Source organism: Oncorhynchus mykiss, chromosome 6 (genome assembly GCF_013265735.2).
Source record: "Oncorhynchus mykiss isolate Arlee chromosome 6, USDA_OmykA_1.1, whole genome shotgun sequence".
NCBI classification, from domain to species: Eukaryota; Metazoa; Chordata; class Actinopteri; order Salmoniformes; family Salmonidae; genus Oncorhynchus; species Oncorhynchus mykiss.
Window position 1 is genome coordinate 99,095,311 of NC_048570.1, and position 9,767 is coordinate 99,105,077.

The 9,767-nt window shown below is 42.3% G+C and overlaps 1 long non-coding RNA gene across 1 annotated transcript; it reads left to right on the top strand.

Moving 5' to 3' along the window:
- The first annotated feature begins 4,011 nt into the window (after nucleotides 1–4,011).
- LOC118965009 lies at nucleotides 4,012–6,921 on the top strand. Its single transcript, XR_005052374.1, has 3 exons — nucleotides 4,012–4,130; nucleotides 4,682–4,921; nucleotides 6,840–6,921. It is a non-coding gene; the product is annotated as an uncharacterized LOC118965009 (long non-coding RNA).
- Nucleotides 6,922–9,767: the final 2,846 nt, after the last annotated feature.

Sequence of the window (9,767 nt, forward strand, 5' to 3'; positions counted from 1 at the left end):
TCTCCATACAGTGAGTTTCTCCATACAGTGAGTTTCACCATACAGGACCATACAGTGAGTTTCTCCATACAGTGAGTTTCACCATACAGTGAGTTTCACCATACAGTGAGTTTCACCATACAGTGTGTTTCTCCATACAGTGAGTTTCACCATACAGTGAGTTTCACCATACAGTGTGTTTCTCCATGCAGTGAGTTTCTCCAAACAGTGAGTTTCTCCATGCAGTGAGTTTCTCCATACAGTGAGTTTCACCATACAGTGTGTTTCTCCATACAGTGAGTTTCTCCATGCAGTGTGTTTCTCCATACAGTGAGTTTCTCCATACAGTGAGTTTCTCCATACAGTGAGTTTCACCATACAGTGAGTTTCACCATACAGTGAGTTTCACCATACAGTGACTTTCACCATACAGTGTGTTTCTCCATGCAGTGAGTTTCTCCATACAGTGTGTTTCTCCATGCAGTGAGTTTCTCCATACAGTGAGTTTCTCCATACAGTGAGTTTCACCATACAGGACCATACAGTGAGTTTCTCCATACAGTGAGTTAAACAATCTGAAACATTTACAGCTAGTGATGCCATATACCAATAAACAGACAGCCACATTCTTTCTGCGGTACACTGAACTGTGACCGTGCTCCTATCTGCAGTACACTGAACTGTGACCGTGCTCCTATCTGCAGTATACCGTGCTCCTATCTGCAGTATACTGAACTGTGACCGTGCTCCTATCTGCAGTATACCGTGCTCCTATCTGCAGTACACTGAACTGTGACCGTGCTCCTATCTGCAGTATACCGTGCTCCTATCTGCGGTACACTGAACTGTAACCGTGCTCCTATCTGCAGTATACCGTGCACCTATCTGCGGTACACTGAACTGTGACCGTGCTCCTATCTGCAGTATACCGTGCTCCTAACTGCAGTACACTGAACTGTGGCCGTGCTCCTATCTGCAGTACACTGAACTGTGACCGTGCTCCTATCTGCAGTATACCGTGCTCCTATCTGCAGTACACTGAACTGTGACCGTGCTCCTATCTGCAGTACACTGAACTGTGTCCGTGCTCCTATCTGCAGTACACTGAACTGTGACCGTGCTCCTATCTGCAGTATACCGTGCTCCTTTCTGCAGTATCCTGAACTGTGACTGTGCTCCTATCTGCAGTATACCCTGCTCCTATCTGCAGTATACTGAGCTGTGACCGTGTTCCTATCTGCAGTATACCCTGCTCCTATCTGCAGTATACCGTGCTCCTATCTGCAGTATACCCTGCTCCTATCTGCAGTATACTGAGCTGTGACCGTGTTCCTATCTGCAGTATACCCTGCTCCTATCTGCAGTATACCGTGCTCCTATCTGCAGTACACTGAACTTTGACCGTGCTCCTATCTGCAGTATACTGAACTGTGACCGTGCTCCTATCTGCAGTATACCCTGCTCCTATCTGCAGTATACCGTGCTCCTATCTGCGGTATACTGAACTGTGACTGTGCTCCTATCTGCAGTATACCGTGCTCCTATCTGCAGTACACTGAACTGTGACTGTGCTCATATCTGCAGTATACTGAACTGTGACCGTGCTCCTATCTGCAGTATACCGTGCTCCTATCTGCAGTATACCGTGCTCCTATCTGCAGTATACCGTTGCTCCTATCTACAGTATACCATTGCTCCTATCTGCAGTATACCGTGCTCCGATCTGCAGTATACCGTTGCTCCTATCTGCAGTATACCGTTGCTCCTATCTGCAGTACACTGAACTGTGGCCGTGCTCCTATCTGCAGTATACCGTGCTCCTATCTGCAGTATACCGTTGCTCCTATCTGCAGTACACTGAACTGTGGCCGGTCTCCTATCTGCAGTATACCGTTGCTCCTATCTGCAGTATACCGTTGCTCCTATCTGCAGTATACCGTTGCTCCTATCTGCAGTATACCGTGCTCCTATCTGCAGTATACCGTTGCTCCTATCTGCAGTATACCGTTGCTCCAATCTGCAGTATACCGTTGCTCCTATCTGCAGTATACCGTGCTCCTATCTGCAGTATACCGTGCTCCTATCTGCAGTATACCGTGCTCCTATCTGCAGTATACCGTTGCTCCTATCTACAGTATCCTGAACTGTGACCATGCTCCTATTGTTTTCTGTTATAGACTTGGTTTCACATGCGTATTTTGGTCCCGAATAAGTGCAAGTATTCTGTATCGTTTAGCCTGTGTAAAGACACTCTTGCCACTATGTATTTGAGATGGGATGGTTTCTCCAGAACCGGACTAAAGCCTGTTGTCGTAATGAAAAACCCTTCCAATAGAGATCAGTCCCGTCTCTCAGTACTGCTCAGCGTAGCTGCAGACACTGAGCCTTATCGACTCTCTGCTCCAGGGCCACTGGCATAACACTTTGATCTGGCTCTGCACTGTCTCGTCCAATCACAGTCGTGTCACAGGGGGGCTCCCTGAAACTAGGCCCGCCCCCTTACCCAACCCCATGCTGCAGAGAAATAGAGGGAGAGCAGGGGTGGGAGGGGGAGAGAGGGAGAGCAGGGTGGGAGGGGGAGAGAGAGGGAGGGAGAGAGGGAGAGCAGGGTGGGAGGAGGTGTTACAACTACACTAGGGGGTGACAGTTACAACTACACTAGGGGTGACAGTTACAACTACACTAGGGGGTGACAGTTACAACTACACTAGGGGTGACAGTTACAACTACACTAGGGGGTGACAGTTACAACTACACTAGGGGGTGACAGTTACAACTACACTAGGGGGTGACAGTTACAACTACACTAGGGGGTGACAGTTACAACTACACTAGGGGTGACAGTTACAACTACACTAGGGGGTGACAGTTACAACTACACTAGGGGTGACAGTTACAACTACACTAGGGGGTGACAGTTACAACTACACTAGGGGTGACAGTTACATCTACACTAGGGGGTGACAGTTACAACTACACTAGGGAGACATATGGAGACATACATATTGATACTGAACTGTCTCCCAGCCTTATCAACATATGGAGACATATGGAGACATATGGAGACATGCATATTGATACTGAACTGTCTCCCAGCCTTATAAACATATGGAGACATATGGAGACATATGGAGACGTATGGAGACATATGGAGACATATGGAGACATATGGAGACATATGGAGACACATGGAGACATATGGAGACATGCATATTGATACTGAACTGTCTCCCAGCCTTATCAACATATGGAGACGTATGGAGACGTATGGAGACGTATGGAGACGTATGGAGACATATGGAGACGTATGGAGAAGTATGGAGACGTATGGAGACACATGGAGACATGCATATTGATACTGAACTGTCTCCCAGCCTTATCAACATATGGAGACGTATGGAGACGCATGGAGACGTATGGAGACGTATGGAGACGTATGGAGACGTATGGAGACATATGGAGACGTATGGAGACGTATGGAGACGTATGGAGACACATGGAGACATGCATATTGATACTGAACTGTCTCCCAGCCTTATCAACATATGGAGACATGCATATAGTAGGTTACTAGATTAACATGAATGACTGTACCAGGTTATATTAGTAGGTTACTAGATTAACATGAATGACTGTACCAGGTTATATTAGTAGGTTACTAGATTAACATGAATGACTGTACCAGGTTATATTAGTAGGTTACTAGATTAACATGAACGACTGTACCAGGTTATATTAGTAGGTTACTAGATTAACATGAATGACTGTACCAGGTTTAACCAGGTTATATTGGTAGGTTACTAGATTAACATGAATGACTGTACCAGGTTTTATTAGTAGGTTACTAGATTAACATGAATGACTGTACCAGGTTTAACCAGGTTATGTTAGTAGGTTACTAGATTAACATGAATGACTGTACCAGGTTTAACCAGGTTATGTTAGTAGGTTACTAGATTAACATGAATGACTGTACCAGGTTTAACCAGGTTATGTTAGTAGGTTACTAGATTAACATGAATGACTGTACCAGGTTTAACCAGGTTATGTTAGTAGGTTACTAGATTAACATGAATGACTGTACCAGGTTTAACCAGGTTATGTTAGTAGGTTACTAGATTAACATGAATGACTGTACCAGGTTTAACCAGGTTATGTGGACACATGGAGACATATGGAGACATGCATATTGATACTGAACTGTCTCCCAGCCTTATCAACATATGGAGACGTATGGAGACGTATGGAGACGTATGGAGACGTATGGAGACGTATGGAGACATATGGAGACGTATGGAGACGTATGGAGACGTATGGAGACACATGGAGACATGCATATTGATACTGAACTGTCTCCCAGCCTTATAAACATATGGAGACATATGGAGACATATGGAGACGTATGGAGACATATGGAGACATGTGGAGACATGTGGAGACATATGGAGACATATGGAGACACATGGAGACATATGGAGACATGCATATTGATACTGAACTGTCTCCCAGCCTTATCAACATATGGAGACGTATGGAGACGTATGGAGACGTATGGAGACGTATGGAGACGTATGGAGACGTATGGAGACGTATGGAGACACATGGAGACATGCATATTGATACTGAACTGTCTCCCAGCCTTATCAACATATGGAGACATGCATATAGTAGGTTACTAGATTAACATGAATGACTGTACCAGGTTATATTAGTAGGTTACTAGATTAACATGAATGACTGTACCAGGTTATATTAGTAGGTTACTAGATTAACATGAATGACTGTACCAGGTTATATTAGTAGGTTACTAGATTAACATGAACGACTGTACCAGGTTATATTAGTAGGTTACTAGATTAACATGAATGACTGTACCAGGTTTAACCAGGTTATATTGGTAGGTTACTAGATTAACATGAATGACTGTACCAGGTTTAACCAGGTTATATTGGTAGGTTACTAGATTAACATGAATGACTGTACCAGGTTTTATTAGTAGGTTACTAGATTAACATGAATGACTGTACCAGGTTTAACCAGGTTATGTTAGTAGGTTACTAGATTAACATGAATGACTGTACCAGGTTTAACCAGGTTATGTTAGTAGGTTACTAGATTAACATGAATGACTGTACCAGGTTTAACCAGGTTATGTTAGTAGGTTACTAGATTAACATGAATGACTGTACCAGGTTTAACCAGGTTATGTTAGTAGGTTACTAGATTAACATGAATGACTGTACCAGGTTTAACCAGGTTATGTTAGTAGGTTACTAGATTAACATGAATGACTGTACCAGGTTTAACCAGGTTATGTTAGTAGGTTACTAGATTAACATGAATGACTGTACCAGGTTTAACCAGGTTATGTTAGTAGGTTACTAGATTAACATGAATGACTGTACCAGGTTTAACCAGGTTATGTTAGTAGGTTACTAGATTAACATGAATGACTGTACCAGGTTTAACCAGGTTATGTTAGTAGGTTACTAGATTAACATGAATGACTGTACCAGGTTTAACCAGGTTATGTTAGTAGGTTACTAGATTAACATGAATGACTGTACCAGGTTTAACCAGGTTATGTTAGTAGGTTACTAGATTAACATGAATGACTGTACCAGGTTATGTTAGTAGGTTACTAGATTAACATGAATGACTGTACCAGGTTTAACCAGGTTATATTAGTAGGTTACTAGATTAACATGAATGACTGTACCAGGTTTAACCAGGTTATGTTAGTAGGTTACTAGATTAACATGAATGACTGTACCAGGTTTAACCAGGTTATGTTAGTAGGTTACTAGATTAACATGAATGACTGTACCAGGTTTAACCAGGTTATGTTAGTAGGTTACTAGATTAACATGAATGACTGTACCAGGTTTAACCAGGTTATGTTAGTAGGTTACTAGATTAACATGAATGACTGTACCAGGTTTAACCAGGTTATGTTAGTAGGTTACTAGATTAACATGAATGACTGTACCAGGTTATGTTAGGGGGTTACTAGATTAACATGAATGACTGTACCAGGTTTAACCAGGTTATATTAGTAGGTTACTAGATTAACATGAATGACTGTACCAGGTTTAACCAGGTTATGTTAGTAGGTTACTAGATTAACCTGAATGACTGTACCAGGTTTAACCAGGTTATGTTAGTAGGTTACTAGATTAACATGAATGACTGTACCAGGTTATGTTAGTAGGTTACTAGATTAACATGAATGACTGTACCAGGTTATGTTAGTAGGTTACTAGATTAACATGAATGACTGTACCAGGTTTAACCAGGTTGTATTAGTAGGTTACTAGATTAACATGAATGACTGTACCAGGTTTAACCAGGTTATGTTAGTAGGTTACTAGATTAACATGAATGACTGTACCAGGTTTAACCAGGTTATATTAGTAGGTTACTAGATTAACATGAATGACTGTACCAGGTTTAACCAGGTTATATTAGTAGGTTACTAGATTAACATGAATGACTGTACCAGGTTTAACCAGGTTATATTGGTAGGTTACTAGATTAACATGAATGACTGTACCAGGTTTAACCAGGTTATATTAGTAGGTTACTAGATTAACATGAATGACTGTACCAGGTTTAACCAGGTTATATTAGTAGGTTACTAGATTAACATGAATGACTGTACCAGGTTTAACCAGGTTATGTTAGTAGGTTACTAGATTAACATGAATGACTGTACCAGGTTTAACCAGGTTATATTAGTAGGTTACTAGATTAACATGAATGACTGTACCAGGTTATATTAGTAGGTTACTAGATTAACATGAATGACTGTACCAGGTTATATTAGTAGGTTACTAGATTAACATGAACGACTGTACCAGGTTATATTAGTAGGTTACTAGATTAACATGAATGACTGTACCAGGTTTAACCAGGTTATATTGGTAGGTTACTAGATTAACATGAATGACTGTACCAGGTTTTATTAGTAGGTTACTAGATTAACATGAATGACTGTACCAGGTTTAACCAGGTTATGTTAGTAGGTTACTAGATTAACATGAATGACTGTACCAGGTTTAACCAGGTTATGTTAGTAGGTTACTAGATTAACATGAATGACTGTACCAGGTTTAACCAGGTTATGTTAGTAGGTTACTAGATTAACATGAATGACTGTACCAGGTTTAACCAGGTTATGTTAGTAGGTTACTAGATTAACATGAATGACTGTAACCAGGTTATATTAGTAGGTTACTAGATTAACATGAATGACTGTACCAGGTTATATTAGTAGGTTACTAGATTAACATGAATGACTGTACCAGGTTATGTTAGTAGGTTACTAGATTAACATGAATGACTGTACCAGGTTATGTTAGTAGGTTACTAGATTAACATGAATGACTGTACCAGGTTTAACCAGGTTATGTTAGTAGGTTATAAACAGTTGTCTTTCCACTGCACTGTTAATGCATGTTTTTGTTCTAATTCTAATTTGGATATTCGTACATGCATTTTATTATTATGCTGCTCAGTGAGCAATGCACAACGGGGTAATTTAGCTGATTATACAGAGGTCACATGATGCCTGGGCTTGTTTAATCCTTCTGCCTGACCTGTAGGCTGTTTGTCGAACCTGGAATGACCTTTTCTTTGGAATAACATGTAGAGTAGGACAACAACATGGACATAAACAGGAGCTTTAATGACACCTGGGACCCTAGGATGGTAATAACAGGGGCATTAAGGACACCTGAGACCCTAGGATGGTAATAACAGGAGCATTAAGGACACCAGAGACCCTAGGATGGTAATAACATGATCATTAAGGACACCTGGGACCCTAGGATGCTAATAACAGGAGCATTAAGGACACATGGGACCCTAGGATGGTAATAACAGGAGCATTAAGGACACCAGGGACCCTAGGATGCTAATAACAGGAGCATTAAGGACACCTGGGACCCTAGGATGGTAATAACAGGATCATTAAGGACACCTGGGACCCTAGGATGCTAATAACAGGAGCATTAAGGACACCAGAGACCCTAGGATGCTAATAACAGGAGCATTAAGGACACCAGGGACCCTAGGATGGTAATAACAGGATCATTAAGGACACCTGGGACCCTAGGATGGTAATAACAGGACCATTAAGGACACCTGGGACTCTAGGATGGTAATAACAGGACCATTAAGGACACCTGGGACCCTAGGATGATCTAGTCCAAGAGTCATCCTCAATCTAGTCCAAGAGTCATCCTCAATCTAGTCCAAGAGTCGTCCACAATCTAGTCCAAGAGTTGTTCACATTCTAGTCCAAGAGTCGTCCACAATCTAGTCCAAGAGCCGTCCACAATCTAGTCCAAGAGCCGTCCACAATCTAGTCCAAGAGCCGTCCACAATCTAGTCCAAGAGTCATCCACAATCTAGTCCAAGAGTCGTCCACAATCTAGTCCAAGAGTTGTTCACAATCTAGTACAAGAGTCGTCCACAATCTAGTCTAAGAGTCGTCCACAATCTAGTCCAAGGGTCATTCACAATCTAGTCCAAGAGTCACTCACAATCTAGTCCAAGAGTCGTTCACAATCTAGTCCAAGAGCCGTCCACAATCTAGTCCAAGAGTCGTCCACAATCTAGTCCAAGAGTTGTTCACAATCTAGTCCAAGAGTCTTCCACAATCTAGTCCAAGAGTCGTTCAGAATCTAGTCCAAGAGTCGTCCACAATCTAGTACAAGAGTCGTCCACAATCTAGTCCAAGAGTCGTCCACAATCTAGTCCAAGAGACGTCCGCAATCTAGTCCAAGAGTTGTCCTCAATCTAGTCCAAGAGTCATCCGCAATCTAGTCCAAGAGTCGTTCACAATCTAGTCCAAGAGTCGTTCAGAATCTATTCCAAGAGTCGTCCACAATCTAGTCCAAGAGTCGTCCACAATCTAGTCCAAGAGTCGTCCACAATCTAGTCCAAGAGTCGTCCACATTCTAGTCCAAGAGTCGTTCACAATCTAGTCCAAGAGTCGGCCACAATCTAGTCCAAGAGTCATCCACAATCTAGTCCAAGAGTCGTTCACAATCTAGTCCAAGAGTCGTCCACAATCTAGTCCAAGAGTCGTCCACAATCTAGTCCAAGAGTCGTCCACAATCTATTCCAAGAGTCGTCCACAATCTAGTCCAAGAGTCGTCCACAATCTAGTCCAAGAGTCGTCCACAATCTAGTCCAAGAGTCTTCCACAATCTAGTCCTAGAGTCGTTCAGAATCTAGTCCAAGAGTCGTCCACAATCTAGTACAAGAGTCGTCCACAATCTAGTCCAAGAGTCGTCCACAATCTAGTCCAAGAGACGTCCGCAATCTAGTCCAAGAGTCGTCCTCAATCTAGTCCAAGAGTCATCCGCAATCTATTCCAAGAGTCGTTCACAATCTAGTCCAAGAGTCGTTCAGAATCTATTCCAAGAGTCGTCCACAATCTAGTCCAAGAGTCATCCACAATCTAGTCCAAGAGTCGTCCACAATCTAGTCCAAGAGTCGTCCACATTCTAGTCCAAGAGTCGTTCACAATCTAGTCCAAGAGTCGGCCACAATCTAGTCCAAGAGTCATCCACAATCTAGTCCAAGAGTCGTTCACAATCTAGTCCAAGAGTCGTCCACAATCTAGTCCGAGTCGTCCACAATCTAGTCCAAGAGTCGTCCACAATCTATTCCAAGAGTCGTCCACAATCTAGTCCAAGAGTTGTTCACAATCTAGTCCAAGAGTCGTTCACAATCTAGTCCAAGAGTCGTTCACAATCTAGTCCAAGAGTCGTCCACAA